The following is a 26,755-nucleotide window of genomic DNA, read 5'->3' as shown; positions in this document are numbered from 1 at the left end:
CGGACATATTCTTCGGTTTGAGTTCAGTGGAGGGGTGATGGCAGCGGAGGCAGCCGAAACATTTGCGCCGTCTGCGGGTAGAATGCAACTGGGCAGAACACGGCAAGGAAACGGTTTTCTCATATTAGGGACGATCGTTCTGATTCTCCACGTTCAGGAAGACGTTGAGGGTTCTATGAATATCGTTTAAACGCATTAATCCACAATTATCAACGTCAGTGTACTCGAGAACTGGCAAATGTGATGAACTGTGATTATTCCACCATCGTGCGACATTTGCTTGCAAAGGGAAAGTTTCAAAAATTGGGCGTGAGGGTACCGCGTGTTCTGCACTAAAACCATCAAAATCAGCCAAGACTGAGGTCAAGAAAAAGCTTCCTACAGGAAAACTATGGCAATTCGTTAATTTCTCAGAACTCTCAGAGAGGAGCTTTGGCGAGACTCCTAAGCTGAAAACAATCACAAAACGGTCAAGGAGAAAATAGCCGAAGGTTCACACCTGTCATACGTGACCTGGAAGACTTTGAACAGACTGTGGGTTGGAGTGTCAAGGTGTAAAGCCAAACTCAGGAAGTAATGAGGAGGAAACTTGTCAGTGTGGTGACGTACAGGACGAACAGCATCTGCTAGTCTGCAGGAACCTGCCGGCTGCATGCACTATCTGTGGTCTTGCTGCAGCCAGCGAAACCACTGAATACTGGGCCCGTCAAAAAATATAATCATCTTGCTGCTTGTTTATCTGTTGCTTGTTTGTGTATATTATTGAATCTGTGTCATAAATACTACTGTACATTTTTTAATTTTGCAAATTTGTTATGTGAATCAATACTTATTAGTTTTTGTAATTATTTTATGTCCTGGACTCGAAAAATAAAAATAAAGTCCGGAACCGCGCGACCGCAGCGGTCGCAGGTTCGAATCCTGCCTCGGGCATGGCTGTGTGTGATGTCCATAGGTCAGTTAGGTTTAAGTAGTTCTAAGTTCTAGGGGACTGATGACCTCAGATGTTAAGTCCCATAGTGCTCAGAGCCATTTGAGTCATGAGCGGGTGGCCGTAAGTGCATCTCCGCTTGCTCGTCATCAGTTGGCTCGTGAGCAACACCGACGTTTCGTATCCTGTAACGTAACTGGTGACGAGAAATGGTGTCTTTGTGCAAACGTAAGGGAAAAAAGGAGTGGTCGAGCTCAAAGGAGTAACTCCCCCTACAAAGACCTGCGCGCATCCGCAAAAGAAAAGTGGTTCAAATGGCTCTGAGCACTATGGGACTCAACTGCTGTGGTCATCAGTCCCCTAGAACTACGTCGCGAGTGCCATATGACAGGGCCTGTCTCTCGATGTCGATTTGTATTTGGTATCTCTTAAGTGTCGGTCTGCAGTAGGCCGCTGTTGGCCGAGCGACTAACCTAAGGACATCACACACACCCACGCCCGAGGCAGGACTCGAACCTGCGACCGTAGCAGCAGCGCGGCTCCGGACTGGAGCGCCCAGAACCGCACGGCCACCGCGGCCGGCTCCGCAAAAGATAATCTTAAAGCATCTGGTGGAACACTGGTGGTGTGGTGTACTATGAATTGCTTCCCCGAGGTGTAGCCATCAGCTCTGACACTTGTTATCGATGACTGAGGCGTCTTGGGGAGGCAATCCATGAATAAAGACCAGGAAGACTGCGTGAAATGATGCTATTGCACGATAACGTCCCCCGCATTCTGCTAGATGCACAAAGAACACTACACAGGAGCTGAGTTTGGAAGTCATTCCGCGCCCATCTTTTTCACCTAATTTGTGCCCTCAGATTATCACGTTTTCCGCTCTCTCTCGAACAACCTTCAAGAAACTCTCTTTTCGGATGAAAATGCGCTCTGAACATGGCTCGATGATTTCTTCGCCTCAAAACCACGTGATTTCTGCAGTCACTGAATAGATAATTTACCCCAGCGTTGGCAGACTGTTGTAATTAGTGAAGGAGAATATATTATTGATGAATGGTTATGGGTATCGTTAATGGTTCAAATGGTTCTAATCACTAGGGGACTTAACATCTAACTTCATCAGTCCCCTAGACATGGAACTACTTAAACCTAACTAACCTAAGGACATCACACGCATCCATGCCCGAGGGAGGATTCGAACCTGCGACCGTAGCAGCAGCGCGGTTCCGGACTGAAGCGCCTACAACCGCTCGGCCACAAGGGCCGGCAGTGAGTCGTTGAGCTTACGGGAAAACGCTACGAACTTATGCACCAACAGACTATTACATTCTTCTTGAAACTTCATATGCGTATCTCGCACACTAGGTGGAAGTGCTTTGTCATGGATGGCTCAGAGCATGTCAACGATTCGGAAGGAATGTCGACTACTCCAGGGTCCTAGTTTCAGCTTATGTCTTTCAGTGCCTTGACTAACTTTTCTCACAGTATCACACCTCCCACCACGTTTTCACTTACTTCCCTCCCCTTTTGATTATATAGCCTTCAAGAAGGCATATAACACAAAATCATTTAACTTTTACGTGAGCCGCAACGGCAAATCATTTTACGCAACGGTATAAAAATTTGCGAACGCAGGCATACAGTATAAATATTTAATGTCCGAATCCTTTTCTTTTCACGAAATTGCTATTGGCTCGTATCCAGGCATTTGTACCTTGGTTCATGATATGCATAATAAGAGCCACGCACGTTTGAACATTGTACAGTTGATTGTTCAGGTTGACCCAACACTGAATACTTACATGAGAAGCTAATTGAAAGATCGTTAGCTCCCTTTTGCCAGGTGAATTTTTATTTGGAAGCGTGATCGCACTATAGTAGTACCTGTTGGCTATCCCACGCGCTTCGCGTCTGTTGCTGCTAATTAGCGCCTTGGCGGCAGGTTGTGGGGTCGTTTTGGCGATGACATCATGCGTCCAGCCGATAAACAATGCGCTGTAAGAATTTATTGCACTCGCTTAGTGACGGTGCCAAATAGTGTAATCCCTCATCGTGTTCATTCACTGTTCTCAGAATACAGCCGATGTGATTTGCATATTTTAAGAGCGTTACCTGAGGGTATGGAGAATATGCTACAGAGAAAGGAAACACTTTTAATTGGCTACACTTATTTGCTATTCATTCGGTAAATGACGCAGCAGGCCTTGTTGCCGTTGGTAGGTAAATAATGTGCAATGTTTTTATTCAAAAGAAGTCTGGTAAGTACCTATACAAATGTTGACAAACTCTGGGAAAAAGCTGAAAATGTGAGAAGTTACGGTAAACGACAGCCAAGGACCCCCACAAACTGAATCTGTGCTATCCTACAGGTAAAAGAGTACGTCCAGCTTCGAATAGGCCGGTGATTCAAACATAAAACAAATACATTAGACTCCAGTGAGGTTTCATTCGTCCTTACACTGTAGCTGGGAAAAAGTGCAGTCTCTCGGACGCTGTAGCGCCAAGATGTGAACTTCTACATCCGTATCGTGATTTGCGTTGTGGGATCTTCGGACGCTTCACAGCAGGTCACGTGCAGACCCTAGTCTTTACGGAATGTGTTCATGACATTTGAGTGCTGCTAGGAATCATAGAAACATCGAAAGTAGAGTCTAATTTTGACTGTGTGTTCTTGGTGATGTCTTGACCAGTGGATATACGGAACTTCAAATCTCAATTGGCGGTAGAAGGTATCTTGTAAACCTGCAGACGCACAGAGATGATATACTCTAGCTATATGTAGGAGAGGTGGAGAATTACACTTCATAGCCCATAATGTTCTAAGTTATGGTTAAGCTACAATATTTGAGTGCTGATGTAGAATATCTACAAGGGGTGGCCAAAATGTAGAAACATCAAAACCACATTACCGTGCGGAATAGGAAAGCAGTTGGCTTTCTAAACGACTTTCAGTGGATAATGGATAAATACAGCTCCTGTACGATTTGCAAGACAATATTGTACCATTATTCCTGCAAAACAGTGGCAAGTTCAGGGAACGATGATGGAAATGGATAGCGACCACCCACTCTTGTCCCAAAAGTAGAGCAATTAAGCTGAATAATATTCAGATAAGGTGACCGTGAAGGCCAGGGGGAGGCGGCTGTTCGTCCACATGTAAAAGAAAATTTTCAAATGTGTGTGTTGTCCTAAGGGACCAAATTGCTGAGGTCATCGGTCCCTAGACTTACACACTACTTGAACTAACTTAGGCTAAGAACAACACACATACACCCATGCCCGAGGGAGGACTAGAACCTCCTTCGGGAGGGGCCGCGCAATCCGTGACATGACGCCTCAAACTGCTCGGCCACTCCGCGCGGCACGGAAAAGAAAAACATCTGCAATCTCTTAGTAGTAGAAAGGCTTCAGAACCCCCCCCCCCCCCCCCCCCTGCGGGTCCGGGGATTAGAATAGGCCCGCGGTATTCCTGCCTGTCGTAAGAGGCGATTAAAAGGAGTCCCTCCCCCTCACGGGGGTAGTTAGCGCCCGCGTCCGGAGACGGACGGTTCCACGACCTCTATTTGCGGTCATTTTGCTTTTTCACTCCTCGTTTCTTCCTACCTTTGGTTGGTTCCTTTCTTTGCTCTTCTCCACCTCACTGTCTTCCTTACTCTTTCTCCTGCAAAATCTCCATGCCTTCTTATTGCCTTCTTCTCCTTGCCTTCTCATTGCCTTCTTCTCCTTGCCTTCTCATTGCCTTCTTCTCCTTGCCTTCTCATTGCCTTCTTCTCCTTGCCTTCTCTGGTCTCCGCCTCGGCGTTTGAGACAGTCTGTCCTCTCTCTCTCTCTCTCTCTCTCTCTCTCTCTCTCTCCCTCCTTCTCTCTCTCCTTTTTCCTCTTCTTCCTTCCTCCCTGTGCGCGCCTGAAGGCCGACCCACGCGTTCGCACGCGTAGCCGGTGACGGGGTAACGCGTAATTCCCCGTCCTGGGTAGACATGTAAGGCACGCGCGTACCCCCTGGTAAAGGCCAGGCCCGGGGAGGGGTGATTGCCTGAGCTGATACCTTCAGACCATGCCGATTGGTCCCTCCGTCTGTTTCTCGGGAGGTGTGACCTGAGGTGTAAACATTCACCTAAGGCGGGAGTGCCCTCTGAGAGGGTCCCCACAAGGAAGGAGCGCGCCATCGGAGACGCTGGCAATCATGGGGGATCCCTCCGCAATGGATTTCACTCCATCTCTCGACTTCTGCCCAAAAACGGAAACATGACCAGCCACCAGTGACAAAAGTACTACCGCCTGCCCCACAGTTCCTCGTCGTTTCTCGATCTGAGGACGGAAAGGATTTTTCCTCTGTCATTCCTTTCGTTATCCAGAAGGTCGTAGATGCCATAGCCGGATCTGTCAAATCTTGTACCAGGTTGCGTAATGGTACCTTATTACTAGAAACTGAGAGCGCCTTTCAGGCACAAAAACTGCTTCGGGCCACACTCTTGTACACGTTCCCCGTCCGGGCGGAGGCTCACCGAACTTTGAATTCGTCTCGTGGTGTAGTCTATACTAGCTCCCTCGACGGATTGACTGACGAGGAGATTCAATCTTTCCTCGCTGAGCAGGGCGTGACAGCTGTCCATAGGGTCATGAAAAAGGTCAACAATGACCTTGTACCGACCCGGACACTTTTCTTGACCTTCGATAGTGTTAAGCTGCCATCGCGCATCAAGGCAGGCTACGAGGTTATTTCTGTTCGCCCCTATGTCCCGACACCTACGCGCTGCTACCAGTGTCAGCGTTTCAATCACACTCGACAGTCTTGTTCCAATGCGGCTAAATGTGTCACTTGTGGCAGGGATGCCCATGAGGGTGACTGTCCACCTCCGTCTCCTCGTTGTGTGAACTGTCAGGGTGACCATGCCGCATCCTCCCGCGACTGTCCCGTCTATAGGGAAGAACGCTGTATCCAAGAACTTCGGGTCAAAGAGAAAGTGTCCACCTCGGCTGCTCGCAAGCTATTGGCTAGTAGGAAGCCCACGCTGCTCCCAGTGGGGAAATACAGTACTGTCCTCGCCTCTCCTCGGACTACCAGGGAGGTGGCAACCCAGACATGCGATCTGACCTTCAGCACCACGGTCGTCCGTTCGGCCAGTGCTAAGATCGCGCGGTCGACGTCTCCTCTTCCTCCCATCACCCCACAGACACCAGCCCCTTCATCAGCTTCTGCTAAGACGAAGACCCAGAAGTCAGATGCACGGGCCTTCAAGAAGGAACCGTCCCGTGCAGACTTCCTACGTACCTCGACCTCCCAGCCTTCGACCGGTACTTCCACCAAACGTCCTTCCAAGAAGGCTCATAGGAAGCACAGTTCTCCTTCTCCGCCACGGCGCATTTCTTCTCCTGCGCCACCCAGCGGTTGCCGCCCCAGGCCGTCATCCGTTTCGCCTGGCCGCACCGCTGGTAGCCGAACATCTGGCCGTTCACCGGCGGAGGAAGCTCCCCCTCCCGGCCATCTTCCCAAGATGGCCGATGAACCTATAGACCCAATGGACGATGACTGTCCGCCTACTGATAGCGGCGGCAGTGCTCGCTCGAAGCCAGGCTCTCAGCGGCCTTCGAGGTGACCCCTTCTTTCATCTTCCTTTTCTTCTTACGATGGCACTTATTCACTGGAAAATTCGCAGCATTCGCTCCAACCGAGAGGACTTGAAGTTGCTGCTCCGTTTGCACCGTCCGCTCGTCGTAGCTCTCCAGGAAACGAAGCTACGCCCATGCGATCAAATTGCCTTGGCACACTACACCTCTGTGCGTTTTGACCTACCCCCTGTGGTAGGTATCCCGGCTCATGGAGGGGTTATGTTGCTGGTCCGGGATGATATTTACTACGATCCCATCACGTTGCACACCGGCCTGCAGGCAGTTGCCATCCACATTACTCTCCCCACTTTTACATTTTCCATTTGTACCGTTTACACTCCATCGTCATCTGCCGTTACCAGGGCAGACATGATGCAACTTATTGCTCAGCTACCTGCACCATTTTTGTTAACTGGAGACTTCAATGCCCACCATCCCCTTTGGGGCTCTCCAGCATCCTGCCCGAGGGGCTCCCTGTTAGCAGACCTTTTCAACCAGCTCAATCTTGTCTGCCTCAATACTGGCGCCCCTACTTTTCTTTCGGACACATCTCACACCTATTCCCATTTAGACCTCTCTATATGTACTCCCCAACTTGCACGCCAGTTTGAGTGGTATGCACTTTCTGATACATATTCGAGCGACCACTTCCCGTGTGTTATCCATCTCCTGCAGCATACCCCCTCTCCGTGCTCCTCTAGTTGGACCATCTCCAAGGCAGACTGGGGGCTCTTCTCTTCCAGGGCGACCTTTCAGGATCAAACCTTCACAAGCTGCGATCGTCAGGTCGCACACCTCACGGAAGTCATTCTCGCTGCTGCTGAATATTCCATCCCTCACCCTACTTCTTCTCCACGTCGCGTACCGGTCCCCTGGTGGATCGCAGCATGTAGAGACGCTTTATGTGCTCGTCGACGTGCTTTACGCACCTTTGAACGCCACCCTACAGTGGCGAATTGTATCAATTATAAACGATTACGTGTTCAGTGTCGTCTTATTATTAAAGAAAGCAAGAAAGCCAGCTGGGCTGCTTTCACAAGCACCTTCAACAGTTTTACTCCTTCTTCTGTTGTCTGGGGTAGCCTGCGCCGGCTATCTGGCACTAAGGTCCACTCAACAGTTTCTGGCTTGACGGTCGCGAATGACGTCCTTGTGGCCCCTGAGGCTGTCTCCAATGCCTTCGGCCGCTTTTTCGCCGAGGTTTCGAGCTCCGCTCATTACCACCCTGCCTTCCTCCCCCGCAAACAGGCAGAGGAGGCTAGGCCACCTAACTTCCGCTCCTCGAATCGTGAAAGTTATAATGCCCCATTCACCATGCGGGAACTCGAAAACGCACTTGGCCGATCACGGTCCTCCGCTCCAGGGCCTGATTCTATTCATATTCAGATGCTGAAGAACCTTTCTCCTGCGGGTAAAGGTTTTCTTCTTCGTACTTACAATCGCATCTGGATTGAGGGACATGTTCCCGCATGCTGGCGCGAGTCTATTGTTGTCCCGATTCCTAAGCCGGGGAAGGACAAGCACTTGCCTTCCAGTTGTCGACCCATCTCGCTTACCAGCTGTGTCTGTAAAGTGATGGACCGAATGGTTAACTCTCGATTGGTTTGGCTGCTCGAGTCTCGACGCCTACTTACCAATGTACAATGTGGATTTCGTAGGCGCCGCTCTGCTGTTGACCATTTGGTTACCTTGTCGACCTTCATTATGAATAACTTCTTGCGGAAGCGCCCGGCCGCGGCTGTGTTCTTTGATTTGGAGAAGGCTTACGACACCTGTTGGAGGGCGGGCATTCTCCGCACCATGCATACATGGGGCCTTCGCGGTCGCCTCCCTCTTTTTATTCGTTCCTTTTTAATGGATCGACAGTTCAGGGTACGTGTGCGTTCTGTCCTGTCAGACACCTTTCGCCAGGAGAATGGGGTGCCACAGGGCTCAGTTTTGAGCGTCGCTCTCTTCGCCATCGCGATCAATCCAATAATGGATTGCCTCCCAGCTGATGTATCAGGCTCCCTTTTCGTGGACGATTTTACCATCTATTGCAGCGCGCAGTGTACACGTGTCCTGGAGCGCTGTCTTCAGCGTTCTCTTGACCGTCTTTACTCCTGGAGTGTCGCCAATGGCTTCCGTTTTTCTGCCGAGAAGACGGTCTGTATTAACTTCTGGCGCTACAAAGAGTTTCTCCCACCATCCTTACGACTCGGTCCCGTTGCTCTCCCAATCGTGGAGACAACAAAATTTTTAGGTCTTACATTTGACAGGAAACTTAGCTGGTCTCCACATGTGTCATATTTGGCTGCCCGTTGTACCCGTTCTTTAAATGTCCTCCGTGTTCTCAGTGGTATGTCGTGGGGAGCGGATCGAACCGTCCTGCTTCGTCTATATCGGTCGATCGTCCGCTCCAAGCTGGATTATGGGAGCTTCGTATACTCCTCTGCACGGCCATCCATCTTACGCCGCCTCAACTCCATACAACATCGTGGTTTACGACTTGCGATCGGAGCGTTTTATACTAGTCCCGTAGAGAGTCTTCATGCTGACGCTGGCGAATTGCCACTTACCTACCGGCGCGATATACTGCTTTGTCGGTATGCCTGTCGGCTACTGTCAATGCCCGACCACCCGTCTTATCGTTCCTTTTTTGACGACTCTCTCGACCGTCGATACGGGTTGTATGTCTCTGCCCTGCTACCCCCTGGAGTTCGCTTTCCTCGCCTCCTTCAACACCTTAATTTTTCACTCCCTGCAACCTTTCGAGTGGGCGAGAGCCACACGCCACCTTGGCTCCAGGCTCAGGTCCGCGTTCACCTTGACCTCAGCTCGCTCCCAAAAGAGGTTACCCCCGGTTCGGTCTACCACTCCCGTTTTGTTGAACTTCGTTCGAAGTTCATCAATATGACCTTCATTTATACAGATGGCTCCAAGACCAATGACGGGGTCGGGTGTTCTTTTATTGTCGGGACACAAAGTTTCAAATACCGGCTCCATGGCCATTGTTCGGTCTTCACAGCTGAGCTCTTTGCCCTCTACCAGGCTGTTCTTTACATCCGCCGCCACCGACATTCTGCTTATGTCATCTGCTCAGATTCCCTGAGCGCCATCCAGAGCCTCAGTGATCCGCATCCGGTTCACCCTTTCGTGCACCGGATCGCTCTCTTCAGCAGCTGGTGGATGTCGGTTCTCCAGTTAGCTTTATGTGGGTCCCTGGCCATGTCTGTATCCCTGGGAACGAAGCTGCAGATGCCGCGGCCAAGGCTGCGGTCCTCCAGCCTCGGACAGTTTCTTGTTGTGTCCCTTCATCAGATTGTAGCAGGGTTATTTGTCGGCGCATTTTATCGCTGTGGCATGTCGATTGGGCTGCACTTACAGACAACAAGCTTCGGGCCTTGAAACCTCTTCCCGCAGCTTGGACGTCCTCCTCCCGCCCTTCTCGGCGGGAGGAGGTCGTTTTGGCCCGGTTACGCATTGGACACTGCCGGTTCAGCCATCGCCATCTGCTGACGGCTGCGCCGGCGCCGTTCTGCCCATGTGGGCAATTGCTGACGGTCCGCCACATTTTAATGTCCTGTCCGGATTTTAACACACTGCGTCTAGATCTTAACCTGCCATGTACTTTAGATGCCGTTTTAGCGGATGACCCACGAGCAGCTGCTCGTGTTCTTCGTTTTATCAATTTGACAAACCTCTCTAAGGACATTTGATGATGCTGTTTTTTAATCCTATGCCTGTCAGTCTGTCTTTTATCGTGTTTTCCCTTTTAGTTGTTGTTTTAAACTTGTGCCTCGCGGTGCATTCTTAACGTCGTCAGGGCGCTAATGACCATTGAAGTTGTGCGCCCTAAAACCACAACAAAAAAAGGCTTCAGAACAGACAAGATATCCATAAGAGTCTACAAAGACTGTGCGAAAGAACTTGCACCCCTTCTAGCAATAATTTATCGTAGATAGCTTGAGCAACGAAGCGTACCTAGTGACTTGAAGAAATGACAGGTCATTCCCGTTTTTAAGAAGGATCATATGATAGATGGACATGATTATAGATATATATCGTTGATAGAAATATGTCAATATGTTGTAGATTTATGGAACACGTTTTATACTCAAGAATAATGACGTTTTTGGAGAGCGGAGGTCTCCTCTATAAAAAGGAACATGGATTCCGCAAACAGTGATCCAGCGAGACTCGGCTCGCTCTGTTCTTCCATGAGACCCACAGCGCCGTAGAAAACGACTCTCAGATTGGTGTCGTGTTCCTTGACTTCAGGTAGGCATTGGCTCCGTCCCGCACTGGCATTTAGTGAAAGAAAAATAGGAGCTTGTCGAGTACCGGAGCAGATTTGCTTATGGATTTAAGACTTCATTGCAGGTAGAACTCAACACTTCGCTCTTAAAGGAACAAGGTAGACAAATGTTAAGGTAATTTCCGCAATACTCCAAGAAAGCGTGATAGGAACGTTACTGTTTACAATCTATATGAATAATCTAGTGGAAAGTATCGAATAGTCTTTAAGACTATTCGCAAATGATGTGGTTATCTATAAGAAAGTAGCAACGCCAGAAGATAGTAACGATTTGCGGAATGGTCACCAGAGAATTGATGAGCGGCGCAGGCTCTGGCAGTTGACCGTGAACGTAAGTAAATGTAACATACTGCGCATACCTAGGAAAAGAAATCCAGTACTGAACGGCTACACTATCGATGACAAACCGTTGGAAACATTATCTACAGTAAAATATCTAGGAGTAACTATGCAGAGTGACCTTAAGTGGAATGACCATATGGAACAAATAGTGGGAAAAGTAGATGCCAGACTCAGATTCATAGGAAGAATCTTAAGGGAAAGCAACTCATCAACGAAGGAAGTGATTCATAAGGCGCTTGTTCGACCGATTCTTCAGTACTGCTCATCTACTTGGGATCCCTACCAGGTAGGACTGACAGATGAGATAGAGAAGATCCAACGAAGAGCTGCGCGTTTCGTCACGATATCGTTTAGTCGGCGTGGGAGCGTTATGGACATGCTCAACAAACTACATTGGCAGACATTACAAGAGAGGCGTTGTGAATCAGGGAGAGCTTTACTGTTGAAATTTAGAGGGAGCACTTCTCCGGGAGGAGTAGGTCAACATTTTCGTCTCGCGTAAAGACCACGAGGAAAAATTTCGAGAAATTACAGCCAATACAGAGACTTATCGACAATCATGCTTACCAAACGCTATTGGCGAGTGGAACAGGGCTGGAGGGCTCAGTTAGTTGTAGAAAAAGTACCCGCCGCCACACACCATGAGGTGGCTTGCGGAGTATGATGCAGATGTAGATATAGATGCTCAGAAAATCAACACTGGACGATGTGAGCTGTGTTAACATTTGAAACACAGCATCACGATTGGGGAACAAAGATTGTACCATGGGATGCATCTGATCAGCCAAAATGGTCACACAGTACTTGGAAATAACGCGACATTGCCGATAACCATGCGGTCTATGGAATACAACGATATGTCTGCCCAAGTCACCACCGAACCCTCGCCATGTTTCACTCTCGGGACATAAATTCGGCCAGAAGCTGGAAACAGTGTGAAGCAAGACTAATCTGACCAAATGCCTTTCTGCCGTTGACCCGTACTCGATATTTTATGGCTTCGGTGCCACGTTTCCCTTTTACGGATATGTGCATCACTGATGAGTGGTTTTGGCATTTCAGGTCGCCTTACAATTATCTGCTTATGGAGCTCCATTCGTGTTGTTTTAGTGTTGACCGGGTTCCACAGTGACTTTTGCAACCGTCATCTACTTATTTTTCGTCAAAATCCTCACCAGTGACCACCTGTCACGACCACTCCACATGCACTTTCGTTCGCGTTGTGACTTGGTCGACATTGCCAGAGCACCTGATGGTATATGGCGGAGGATACTTCTGGTACCGATACCATTTCCTCCAGTCTGTGTTCCTTCCGACAGTGATGCCAGAGAAGCACGACTGCTGGTAAGACTCAGTAAAAGTTCTAAGTCTTTCTTCATAAATGGTTCAAATGGCTCTGAGCACTATGGGACTTAATATCTGTGGTCATCAGTCCCCTAGAACTTAGAACTACTTAAACCTAACTAACCTAAGGACATCACACACATCCATGCCCGAGGCAGGATTCGAACCTGCGACCGCAGCAGTCGCGCGGTTCCGGACTGAGCGCCTAGAACCGCTCGGCCACCATGACCGGCAAGTGTTTCTTCTCGTGGTCGCTTGCCAAGCTGTGTGTGGGAGAAACTAATATATCACCTGACTCTTCTTGCGATGTAAGCCCTCGAAATATTAACAGTACATTTATCAGTGACGCACTGCGTACTCTTGTAGCCTCTGCCACTGAAGTTTATCGAGCATCTTCGTAACGCCCTGCACCTTATTGAACTATTCCGTGAAGCTTACGCACCGCTCCTCGTTGGACCTGTATCTCGAAAACTTTGACTGTCGTTCTCTCAGAAACCGTCGAGTATCTGTGTGTAAGCGGAAGCTTGTTCGCTTATTTTGGCCCTTCTTCCACCGAGCGAAGTTACTAGGAAATCGGGTTATGGCACTTGCCGTGTTCGCCTCGTAAGTGGACTACGTCTGTCAGTATAGTAACCGCTTTGTGTGCGCACATCCACACTTCCAACATCTGACCTGCTGCCCATGGGAAAGTAAGCATTAATGGCTTGCTTTTTCCACATGTACTAGGGGGTACTAACCAAGCTAAAAACATATGACTTGTAATAGCTACAATTATGAGTCTGCAAATGACGTACATACTGATGTAATGTTATTCAGCACACCGTCTTCAGTCACCAATAAAAATACCCGCTGCACCCATTACACCCTGCATACGCAGACGTAGAAAGATTGCCTGAGGATGATGGCACCGTTAAAAGCCGCTTGCTGTGTTCTCTCACAGCGCTGGCCCCTCCCTCCCGCCAAGTGGATGGCTCCTTCGGCCTCCACAGGTGTTTGCGGCCGTGGCGGCCCGCCTCTAGAGAAAGTGTTCAGCCAGGCCAAGTGCGGCTCTGCCGCCGCCGCCGTGGCCGCCTGCGCCTCTCTTTGCTAAGCGATGTCACCAGACGCCCGCGCAGAAGCGGCCCAGCAGCTCTGTCGAAAAACTTTCGCCCGCCCGTCTTCCTCGCTTCACTTCCGCAGTTATTAACATCCCCGCTTCAGCATTTGCTACTTCCACTCTTTCCTACACGACGCCAGTAAAGACTTTCGTGGCGGCGAGGGGAGATGTTGCACTTTCTTTCTCGATGATTTGTAATTGCTGTTGGATTTACTAAGCTTACATAGTAATTACACTCGAGTAGTAGTTTAATGGAAGTTCAGGAAGGTAAGTCTGTGAGCAGTTTGTTAATAAATCTTCGCACGTTTCTTGGTTAACACTGGTTTCTATCTGTCCATACTACTGTATATATTGTGACCAGACGAAACTACAATCGTCCAGCCGTAACTGTGGTTTCTTTGATCGCTCTGCGAGAGGGCTCATCACGTTATAACACATGAAATATTAGTGCACTTCATTTCATAATTGAATAAAAGATTTACGTAACTTGGACACAGTTGTTTGCCACAGGACTGCTTGTAACGTACACCAGTCATTGATTATGAAAGCATAATTTAATGCACAGGTTAAAAAATTGTTCTCTTGTAGTACAAAATGCAACATTTACAAATTACAGTTCATCGGAAACTTTTACTGTCACTGTCCTACACGATGATGCTGACTTCTGTAGCTGTTGTCACGAACTGGGATAGGCTCTTGCGTGCTCGTCACTATGTTGACCTCAGAGTGAGCGCGCTGGTATACTGAGATGGAGGGTGGGCCTTTTTTTTATTTTTTTATTTTACACGCCTAGTTCCACAGGACCAGATTGAGGAGCAAATCCCCAAGGTCATGGAAGTGTCAGTGCATGAAATTACAACATAAAAGTAATAACAGATAAAGTTAAATGTTCATGAACCCGAAAAAAAGACAAGCCATAAGTTTAAGTAAACGCAACCAACAATATAACGTAGGAATCGCTTAATTTTTCAAGGAACTTCTCGACAGAATAGGAGGAGCGTCTCCCATTGACGGTAGCGGATTGCAGCGAGTGGTCCTCGCTAATGTGTGTGAGATCTATTCGCGTTGTCAGCTTCCTGTGGCACTGCGATCTGTGGACGAGCACCACAGTATATACAAAAAGTATAATTTCTGGATCGCAACAAATATTCCAGACTGTACAATAGCTTAGATTACGCAAGCCAGAACAGATCTGTAACTGCAACACTGATACAAAATCTCTCTAAATAAAATAAGAATTTTGGAAACCTAATACTCGAAAAGAAATGAAAAGTGAAGAGCAATGTGGGCAGAAGAAAGAAACAAAACCGTGAATAGAAGGTGAAGTAGAGTAGGAAAAGCAAGTTGGAAGGGGATTACGCTCTTTATATGGAATGCATATTCTGTGATACACTATAGCAAGTAGCCGTACATCGCACTGTCGAGATGATCGTTTCGAACAGCGTTTTAACGGAGCTGATTTTGTTGTTGTTGTGGTCTTCAGTCCTGAGACTGGTTTGATGCAGCTCTCCATGCTACCCTGTCCTGTCCAAGCTTCTTCATCTCCCAGTACTTACTGCAACCTACATCCTTCTGAATCTGCTTAGTGTATCCATCTCTTGGTCTCCCTCTACGATTTTTACCCTCCACGCTGACCTCCAATGCTAAATTTGTGATCCCTTGTTGCCTCAGAACTCAGCTGATTTTACATAATAATTTGTTATGGCACGATCGCGTAGTTACTAAAAAAATATTCACCTTACCGGTTGCGGTAAATCATCTCTATCGTAAGATGTGATAATTAATCCACAAATAGTTTTGTCATTGTGTATGAAAACTCTAGTTGTGTGCACACAGCACACTGTCCAACGGTGTAAAATATGTCAATAGACTATGCACCATGTCGTCGCTTGCTAAAAGTGACTCAACGGTGTACTGAATTTTATCCATTATTGTCAATGTGGGAGCCATAACCGACTTACATTTATAAAATAATCATCTTTAGTCATATACCTTTCATTAAAAAATCACGATGAACTTAATATAATTATGTCGTCTCTCTTGATACACGAGACTTCCTACTGGAACTACGGTAGTTGTTTGATGCGATAAAATTATGACAAACTTATCACTTGTACAAAATTACTTGTAGGTTCTGGTATCAGTTGCACGGGCTTGAAGCATACATGATTAATGTTTAAAACTACATTTTCTTGCTTACACATGTTAAGATTTTGAATACTTCTGTATACTTCAAAAATAAGAACATTCTAAGGAATATCTGTACACAATAACATTACATTTTTCTCTATTCTAAGACTTGGGTTTGGTTAAGATTATAGCTTCCTGCAGATTTTTGTGCTTTAGATGGCTGTAGTAGCTCGGGTTTGAACATTTCTTGAAAGGAATTTTTAAAAATACAGAAAAAAATGTGTGTTGAAATTAATTTGTCCATTTAAATAACTAGTACACAATTTTTGTGCAAATGATTATTTTAGTCACATTGCATCATAAAATTAACTCGTATGTGGGTAATACGAACAGTGTGAACTAATGTGTACCGTGGCAACATAATAATACTAAGCACTTAAAGAAGGGTTTTCAGAGCTCTAAATGCATCGCATAACGTTACATTTTCTCGTAACGGAAGGCTATGAGTCCTTCCTGAGGTTTGAATTAATCAGTTGCTTAGTTATAAAATTTCACTAATCATAAGATTTTCTCACTCACTGTGCTCTGAACATATTGAGTAACTACTGTATTTTAAGAGGATTGTTCTAAATACCGCCACTGAACATGGTATCGCCGACATCTGTTCTGAATGCTATAAGAAAGCCATCTTGTAGTTCGACGTATAGTTTTGGGGGTGCCACTGCATACAGTTGTAGCATCTCGCTCCCTGTGATGAATGAGGCAGCGATGGAAATTTTCTAATCTTGTTCATTTATATGCCTCCGTTCGTGCTGGGGAAAGACTAGGTGAATGCGACTGAGTATTATTGCTGCTGATACCATTTGAAGAGGTATGAAACAATATTTCGCAAAGAGCCCTATTTTAACTTCAGTCATTTAAATGAATGCTCGAACTGAACTGTGTGCATAATATTGCCCACTGACATGGTCCAAATGTTCCCTATAAACAATACGTTAGTGTCGGGGATCATATACCTGAATGCGCTTAAGTTCTTCAACCGTTTTGTATAAATTTAATCAATTTAATACATTACCACTAGTTTTGTTTAACTGAGAAGGCATCTAAGGTGCCGTCTGACAGGAAGTAAAAGCCAAAATGATTAGTTCAACTCCTCAATCTGGGTGTCAATCCTCGTTCGAAATAAAGAAATGAGAAGACTTAAAGTTGAGTAGAGACAGTAAGAAGATCAACTAATTATTCGAGACTACATAAGAAAAAATGAGGAAGGGCGAAACAAAATAACTGCAATAGAAAGAAAGAAGCTCGGGAGGAAGCAAGTAGTGACTGTAGATTTAGAAACAAGACTTTGTTAATGACTAATCTGATATGAGAAGGTATATTCTGGGCCTTACTCAGAACAACATGAATCAGTGACTTTCCATCTGTCTACTAATAACACTCTTCGCCATACGTTTTCTAAAGCAAATACAGTGCTGTTCAAAAGCGGTTGCACTTAGTTTTGAGGAAGACTCCAACTTTGTCATGTAATATTCCTCAAGGTCTTTAAGGAACTACTATCTAAGGGTTCATTGAACAAAAGACGATTTTAATTTTCACCATCAATCGTAAACACTGAACCTGAAAAAAAAAAAATCCGTGAGGTTATTTTTAAATTGTGTTCGATTAAGTTATAGAAGCATCTCTGTATTGCTCTTTAAATCAGTTTACATCACATAGCACTGGAGAAACGTTGATTTTATAATTGGCATGTCTCGAACTCCTGTAACAGATGTTTTTAAACTTGCCTGATAGGCGGTATTAGGACAGCGGTCGGCGGAATACGGAACACGTTTTCAGAAATATAGATTGTCTATTTTTCTGAAACTGGCTCTTATGATACCAACGGTAAAGGATTAGAAAGAAAATGACTTTTGAAAACGTAAGTAGGGCGGATACTTGTAATTTTTATGGAATGTCTGAGTTCCTCTGTCGTCACAGGGGCGTGGATGACAAAATATAATAGCTACGGTAAGTGGAATGTTGGACACTCATTCTAATACCAGAATTCATATATCATGATTCCAGCTGGCACTCAAATCATTCAACAAACAATATTTGAGAGCCTGTTTCAGACGTTCATGTCTTTAAGGAATATGTTGAGCTCAAAGACTGGAATCCGTAAGTTGTCAGGGTTTGAGTGTTATTATGTACAGTGATAGGAAAACATTAATGGCTTATAAAATCTCCTTTAAGATGTTCTCCACATCTCTGACAGCACACCCTTTTAGATGTATCATCAAAGAACTGCTATAAAACTTTATTTTGCTGCAACCCTTCCTGACTCTTTTGTCATCACCCGACGAAGTTAAATCATAAGTGGAATATACCATGGTTTATAATTTCAGAATATGTTAAGTACATATTTTTTTAGATTGTGGAAACAATTGCACTTGGTTTATGGCACATCATCCAGCATACAGAGACGATTCAGCTTAATTTTAAGTGTAATAGATGAAGACGAAATAGTCGCATCTAGCTGCACAAATATTGAGTTCTATAGCAGCTTTTTGCTGGTAAATATGAAAATAACTGACTCAGTTACAGTCTTTGAAACACAGTAAAGAGAACACTCCAAACGAGACACCACATTCCATTATCAATAAAATAAGTGTCATTATAATACTGCGACAAGGTGTTACTGGTGTATCCACTATACGGCAAGAAACAGACTGCTCTCGTCCCCTTTCTACTGTACAGCGAGTCCCATTCAGCAGGCTTTGCGCCTGTCGTCTGTCTGAGACGAGTTTTTGTGCCCTTCTTGCAGCGAGTGGCCGACCTGGGAGCCGGTCGTGAATTATTTGCCTCCCTTCTTCTGTATGTACCCACTAGAGCGCCCAATCGCTGAATGAATTTCATCGTCAAGCACCGTGAAGAATGTGCGTCGTAAACCGCAGCTGCATTGCGAATCACTGAGAGTGCAATTTTACGCTGGGTCGTTGCTTCTGAGTTATTGGCGAACGAGGAATGGCCACACAGGAGTAGCAGGCGTTTGTGCGTACTCCGTAGGGGAAGATCGTCCAGTATCAGAAAGCTTATTATGTCTAACATGAACTCTTATTAAATTCTAGCACTAACGGAAGGACCCAATGCGACACTGAAGTATAAAATATAGAAAAGCAAGAGCGATCATGTGATTTTCAATCCAAAAACATCGAATTTTTCAGTGCACGAATTTAAGTTTGCAGTGCTGTATTCTGTTTGCAAGTAAGTAATACCACATTTACGAGGGGCATTCGGTAACTAATGCAACACTTTTTCGTTTTCTTCTTGGCCAGTTTCAGCTGGAAAAAAGCTGAATTTGTTGGGGGAAGTTGTGGAATATTTCAGCTTCAGCCCCTATGGTTTCATGAAGTTCGTAAAGGAGATTCGTTCCAAGCAGCCAAAAGTGTGGGGACTAATGTGGTGTATTGGAATCCTGAATAAAGCCGACCTACAGTCAGAAAATAAATCGTTGCATTGCTTATTGAACGTCCCTTGTATCTTTAGATACAATTGATACTATTCCCTGTAATGTAGACTGTCACAATGTCTGCTCCATAGCTCCAAAGGGAATGTTAAATTATGACACTGTTGCGTTCTGGTTGTATCAGACAAAACATTTTTATGCTCTACTGGATAAAATTTGAATTTTTACGGTTTTTTAAAAATTTAATAAATCAAGTTTATTTCAAAGAAGTGCATGAGGAAATAGGCGTAAACCTTCATGGGAAAAGAAACAGGTAGCTACACTATCTGATCAAAAGTACCCAAAAGTAGGTGCATTGTGCTGTCACCTACTGCTAGGTACTCTATACCAGCGACCTCAGTAGCCATTAGACATCGTGAGAGAGAGAAGAATGGGTCGCTCCGCGCAACTCACGGACTTCAAACGTGATCAGGTGATTGGGTGTCATTTGTGTCGTACGCGAGATTTCCACACTCCTGAACATCCCTAGGTTCCGATGTGATAGTGAAGCGGAAACGTGAAGGCACACGTACAGCACAAAAGCGTACAGGACGATCTTGTCTGTAGACTGACAGACGCCGCAGACAGTTGAAGAGGGTCGTAATGTTTAATAGGCAGACACCTATCCGGACCATCAGACAGGAATTCCAAACTGCGTCAGGATCTACTGCAAGTACTACGGTAGTTAGGCGGGAGGTGGACAGACATGGATTTCATGGTCGAGCATCTGCTCATAAGCCACACCTCACGCCGGTAAATGCCAAACGACGCCTCGCTTCGTGTAAGGACCGTAAACAATGGACAATTGAACAGCGGAAAAACTTTGAGTGGAGTGACGAATCACGGTACACAATGTGGCGATCCGATGACAGGGTGTGGGTATGGGGATTGACCGGTGAACGTCATCTGCCAACGTGTGTAGTGCCATCACTAAAATTCGGAGGCGGTGGTGTTATGGTGTGGTCGTATTTTTCATGGAGGGGGCTTCCACCGCTTGTTGTTTGGCGTGGTACTATCACAGCACAGGCCTACATTGATGTTTTAAGCACCTTCTTACTTCCCAGTATTTAAGAGCATTTCGGGGATGGCGATTGCATCTTTCAGTGCGATCGAACACCTGTTCATAATACACGGCCTGTAGCGGAGTGGTTACACGACAATAACATCCCTGTAATGGACGCCTGCACAGAATCCTGACCCGAATCCTACAAAACAGCTTTGGGATGTTTTGGAAAGCCGACTTCGTGACAGGCCTCACCGACCGACATCGATACCTCACTGCAGCACTCCGTGAAGAACAGGCTGCCATTCCCCAAGAAACCTTCCAGCACCTGATTGAACGTACGCCTGCGAGAGTGGAAGCTGTTATCAAGGCTAAGGGCCGGCAAACGCCATACTGAATTCCAGCATTACCGATGGGGGGCGCCACGAACTTGTAAGTAATTTTGAGCCAGGTGTCCGGATACTTTTGATCACATAGTGTATGAAACCTGTTTCAGGATATAGCTTTTTCAGAGAACATTCAGTGATAGACGGGATACAATATTGTACGATCTTTGAAATCTTCGCAGAACACAGGGTTCATTGCCACATTTGTAGGGGCTGGGCCCTTGAACATTGTCCTCGTTTAGAGCTAAATAGTCCTTAATATATTTGTGGTAAATATTTCAGCAATGGTTAATCGGAACGTTGACAACTTGATAATATGCTTTTACTTATTTGAGACAACTTCCTCCCGATGTGACACCATAGTACCTATGTACAACATGTAGTTATTTTACTTTAATGTTTATAACCATTTATGATCAAGTTTAAACGTTTTTTTGTAACAGATATTAAATTTTTCATGTTATAATTTCATGTCTGATACAATGCTTCAAAAATTTAAGTGACCGAAAAGTAAAGGGTGGAAAGAAGACAAAAATATCAACCCATGTATATTCTTATGACATCGTGTTTTATAATTCTATTAGGTAAGTATCACAGAGTCGTTTAGAGTGAAGAATGTCCCTATACAATGGAAACTGGAAATTTGTGGTTATTTCCTATGGGACCGAACTGCTGAGGTCATCGGTCCCTAGGCTTACACGCTACTTAATCTACATTAAACTAACTTACGCTAAGGAGAACACACACACCCAGGCCCGGGGGAGAACACGGACCTCCGACGGGGGCAGCAGCACGAACCATGGCAAGGCGCCCAAGACAGCGTCGTTAGCCCCCACCGCTCCTATACAACCGTCAGAAAATATTATAATTTGTTACATGTTCACATTATATGTGTATATTTTTATGCATAATTTTCTTAACTGTTCTCATTAGGTTTGATGTGTAGCATGTATCTGTAACTTGAATGAGATTTTCACTCTGCAGCGGAGTGTGCGCTGATATGAAACTTCGTGGCAGATTAAAACTGTATGCCGGACCGAGACTCGAACTCGGGACCTTTGCCTTTCGCGGGCAAGTGCTCTACCAACTGAGGTCATGGTCCCTCAGAGGTCATGGAGGAGATACAGAGAAACTGGAACTGTAGATGACATGCCTTGCTCAGACCGCCCTGCTATACTACAGCAGGAAATGTATTTCTTTTAAATTAGTTTTAAAACGCCACGTGTACAAAGGAAAAGAAAAAAAAATTAATATGGGTATGTAACGAAAGGATTTATCTGTGTGATCTAGCCTGTGCTAGCTCATCAAGGAAGACGGAATAATACTGATGTTTTTGCCACATGTCTGTCCCAGTAAGAGTATGCAAGGTCTTTCGCTCATTGTGTTCTTCAACTTTTGTACTTATCTTATTCGAGTAGGAAGTTGCACGAGACAGCGGGTTTTGCGTTTAATAATGTCAAAATAATGTGCGGGCGCCCCCTAGTTGCGCAGTACTCGCATAAAGAGCTGAGAGCTATCGACGTCGCTAATTGCAGCTTAATGGGCGAGGCTGGCGTAACCGGCGACTCTGGCGCGGCAACCAAACACGGCGAGGAGAGGAGGGAGTCCCTCACTGGAGAACGTGGCGGGGAGGAAGCGGTCAGGGCCCGTTCCGCTAGGGCAGGCAGCCGCGGGCTGTTTCCAACGCAAACACGCCGCGGCCACCGCCGTTTATAGAAAGCCGGCCACCAATCTCCCGCGCATGCGTGACTTACGCATTAGGCACAGACGCCGTTCCGACTGAATCCCCTCACACTGGGAGGAAAGCGGTCCGGAGTTTTGAGGGTCTGCATTCCTGCCGATCGTTGACGTGCTTGATTTCCGGTTTTATTTTGTAGTGCTGAATTAATCAGTAAAGGAATCAGAGAGTGTGAAATATTGGGTTGTGGCATAAGTTCGTAGAGCTCTTTGCTTTGCATTTTGGTATTCCTGTTTCTCTGGGTTTATTTACTGAAACTTCTTGGCAGATTGCCGGCCGGAGTGGCCGTGCGGTTCTAGGCGCTACAATCTGGAACCGAGCGACCGCTACGGTCGCAGGTTCGAATCCTGCTTCGGGCATGGATGTATGTGATCTCCTTAGGTTAGTTAGGTTTCATTAGTTCTAAGTTCTAGGCGACTGATGACCTCAGAAGTTAAGCTGCATAGTGCTCAGAGCCATTTGAACCACTTTTTTTCTCGGCAGACTGAAATTATGTGCCGGACCGAGACTCGAGACCTCTACTTTTCGCCGTCAAGTGCTCTATTGGTTGGGCTATGCAAGAAAGACTCATGACTAGTTCCGACAGCTTTATTTCCGCCAGTGCCTGGATAGCTCAATTGCCGGCACGGTCGCTCAGCGTGTTCGGTCAGAAGGTTAGCTGCCCTCTGTAATTGAAATAAATAAATAAATACTGTAGCGGGTCTGTGAATTATATCAGGATCCGTCAATAAATCATTTGGTTATCTGCCTCCCGGGAGGATTACTCTTCATAGCCTTCCGCGCTTCTCTGTCCTCTGCTTTCCTCTTTATTCTTTGGTACCCTCCTCGAGGTTTACTGACGTCATACAGCATCGGGTGTTTTTTCTGCCCTTCCTTCTCTTCCCCGAAATAAAGCCTTCAAGAGTAACTACTATAAGACAATCTCGTCTCTGAAACTTCCTGGCAGATTAAAACTGTGTGCCGGACCGAGACTCGAAGTCGGGGCCTTTGCCTTTCGCGGGCAAGTGCTCTACCAACTGAGCTACCCAAGCACGACTCACGCCCCGTCCTTACAGCTTTAATTCCGCCAGTACCACGTCTCCTACTTTCCAAACTTCACAGAAGCTCTCCTGCTGTGGCTAAGCCATTGTCTCCGCAATATCCTTTCTTCCAGGAGTGCTAGTTCTGCAAGGTTCGCAGGAGACCTTCTGTGAAGTTTGGAAGGTAGGAGACGAGGTACTGGCGGAATGAAAGCTGTGAGGACGGGGCGTGAGTCGTGCTTGGGTAGCTCAGTTGGTAGAGCACTTGTCCGCGAAAGGCAAAGGTCCCGAGTTCGAGTCTCGGTCCGACACACAGTTTTAATCTGCCAAGAAGTTTCATATTAGCGCACACTCCGCTGCAGAGTGAAAATTTCATACTACAATCTCGTCTCTGATTATGTCCTATCCGGCTTAGCTTCCTATTTACACTGTCAGCTTCATCCTCCGGTCTTCTCCAACTGTTTTCAGTTTCTCCTCATTCCTGACTTCTTCAGTTCAGCTGATCCTCCCCATTCTGCGCCATATCCACATTTCACAAGCTTCAGTTCTCCTCTCGTCTCACTTTCTCAGTTACCATGCCTCTCCTCCAGAAAAGGCTGCGCTCCATGTCGAGCACTTCACTAGCACTTTCTTAACTCTGTGTTCAAGCCACTAGCTAAGACTTTCTTCTGGTTTTGAAATGCCTGTTTCGCCGATGCCATTCTGACGTTGATGTCCTGTTCACAATGCGTATCTTTCCTGATTCAACTTTCTAAACACTTGAATGCTCTCACCTGTTCATGGTTTCAGGCCCTAACTTGGCTTTTATTCTTTAAGCCTCTAAACATGCTTTTTTGCTTCCTTTTTATTTATTTTCACTGTGGTCATTTATCATGTAAATAATAAGCCCTTCATTTTCTGCAAGATTCACCACGTCACTTGCGAATCTTATTCATCCTGTTTCCCGTCCATCTATCCTGACGCCTCTTTTCCCTTAAAAACAATATTTCTCTATTTTCTCCAAATACACTAAAGCGCCAAAGAAACTGGTATAGGCATGTATACTCAAATACAGAGTTATGTAAACAGGCTGAATACGGCGCTGCAGTCGGCAACGCCTATAAAAGACAACAAGTGTCTGGCGCAGTTGTTAGATCGGTTACTGCTGCTACAATGGCAGGTTATCAAGATTTAAGGGAGTTTGAATGTGGTGTTATAGTCGGCGCACGAGCGATGGGACACAGCATCAAATGGTTCAAATGGCTCTGAGCACTATGGGACTTAACATCTGAGGTCATCAGTCCCCTAGAACTCAGAACTACTTAAACCTAACTAACCTAATGACATCACACATATCCATGCCCGAGGCAGGATTCGAACCTGCGACCGTAGCGGTCTCACGGCTCCAGACTGAAGCGCCTAGAACCGCTCGGCCACAACCGGGCGGCGACACAGCATCTCCGAGGTAGCGATGAAGTGGGGATTTTCCGGTACGACCATTTCACGAATGTACCATGAATATCAGGAATCCGGTAAAACACCAAATCTCCGACATCGCTGCGCTCGTAAGAAGATCCTGCAAGAAAGTGACGAACGACGACTGAAGAGAATCGTTAAACGCGACAGAAGTTCAACCCTTCGCAAATTGTTGGAGATTTCAGTGCTGGGCCATCAACGTGTGTCAGAGTGCGAACTATTCAGCGAAATATCGTCGATATGGGCTTTTGAAGCCGAAGACCTACTCGTCTACCCTTGATGACTACTCCTTGTCTGGGCCCGTCAACACCGGCGTTGCACAGTTGATGACTGGAAACATATTGGCTCTGAGCACTATGGGACTCAACTGCTGTGGTCATAAGTCCCCTAGAACCTAGAACTACTTAAACCTAACTAACGTAAGGACAGCACACAACACCCAGCCATCACGAGGTAGAGAAAATCCCTGACCCCGCCGGGAATCGAACCCGGGAACCCGGGCGTGGGAAGCGAGAACGCTACCGCACGACCACGAGATGCGGGCTGGAAACATATTGCCTGGTCGGACGAGTCTCGTTTCAAATTGTATCGAGCGGATGGACGTCTACTGGTATGGAGACAACCTCATGAATCCATGGACCCTGCACGTGAACAGGGGGCTTTTCAAGTTGGTCAAGGCTCTGTAATGGTGTGAGTCATGTGCACTTTGAGTGATATGGAACCCCTGATACGTCTAGATACGACTCTGACGGATGACACGTACGTAAGCATCCTGTCTGATCACCAGCATCCATTCATGTCCACTGTGCATTCCAACGGACTACGGTAATTCCAGCAGGACAATGCGACATCCCACACGTCGAGAATTGCCACATAGTGGCTCCAGGAACACTCTTCTGAGTTTAAACACTTCCGTTGGCCACCAGACTACCCAGGCATTAACATTGTTGAGCACACCTGAGATGCCTTCAACTTGCTGTTGAGAAATCATCTTCACTTCCTCGTACTCTCATGGATTTATGAACAGCCCTGCAGAATTCATGGTGTCAGTTTACTCCAGCATTACTTCAGACATTCGTCGAGTCCATGCCAGGTCGTGCTGCGGCACTTCTGCGTGCTCGGGGGGAGGGGGGGGGGGGCTACAAGATATTAGGCAGGTGTACCAGTTTCTTTGGCTCTTCATTGTAAATATTAAGTAGGATCGACAAGCAGCCCTGCCTGACCCGTCTCCCGACGACGCTGCCTTGCCAAGTGTCATTTCCTACACGTATCCTTGCCGTCTGATTGAAGTTCGGGCTTAGTCTTGTGTCCTTCCACTTTACTCCATTTCTCTTCGAGATATCCACCAGCCTATCCCACTGCACTCAGTGTAAGGAATTTTCGAGGTCTGTGAAGGCTACAAATATTTCTTTGTCCTTTCCCAAGCGTCTATATATAACTGCAAAGCAATACGTCGCATAACTTGTCTCCTACGCCGTAGTGGATTCTGGCCTCGGCCCCAACTAAACTATTCAAAACTATTAGCCTACAAACAAGTGTGTCATACATTGAGGTGAAAAAAGTCGTATACCTCCTAATATCGTCTCGGACCTCCTTTTGCCCGGGGTAGTGCAGCAGGTCGATGTGGCATGGACTCAACAAATCGTTGAAAGTCCCCTGCAGAAATACTGAGCCATGTTGTCTCTATAACCGTCCATAGCTGTGAAAATGTTGCCGGTGCAGGATTTTGTGCGCGAACTGACTTCTCGATCCTGTTCCGCAAATGCTCCATGGATTTATGTCGGCCGATCTGGATGGCAAAGTCATTTGCTGGAATTTTCCAGAATGTTCTTGAAAACACACAATTGTGGCCCTCTGACATGACATCGTTGTTTGGGAACGTGAAGTCGATGAATGGCTGCAAATGGTTTCCAAGTA

This window comes from Schistocerca piceifrons, chromosome 2 (genome assembly GCF_021461385.2).
Source record: "Schistocerca piceifrons isolate TAMUIC-IGC-003096 chromosome 2, iqSchPice1.1, whole genome shotgun sequence".
Taxonomy (NCBI): Eukaryota; Metazoa; Arthropoda; class Insecta; order Orthoptera; family Acrididae; genus Schistocerca; species Schistocerca piceifrons.
The sequence above is the reverse complement of the archived record's forward strand: the minus strand, read 5'-3'. Positions refer to the sequence as shown.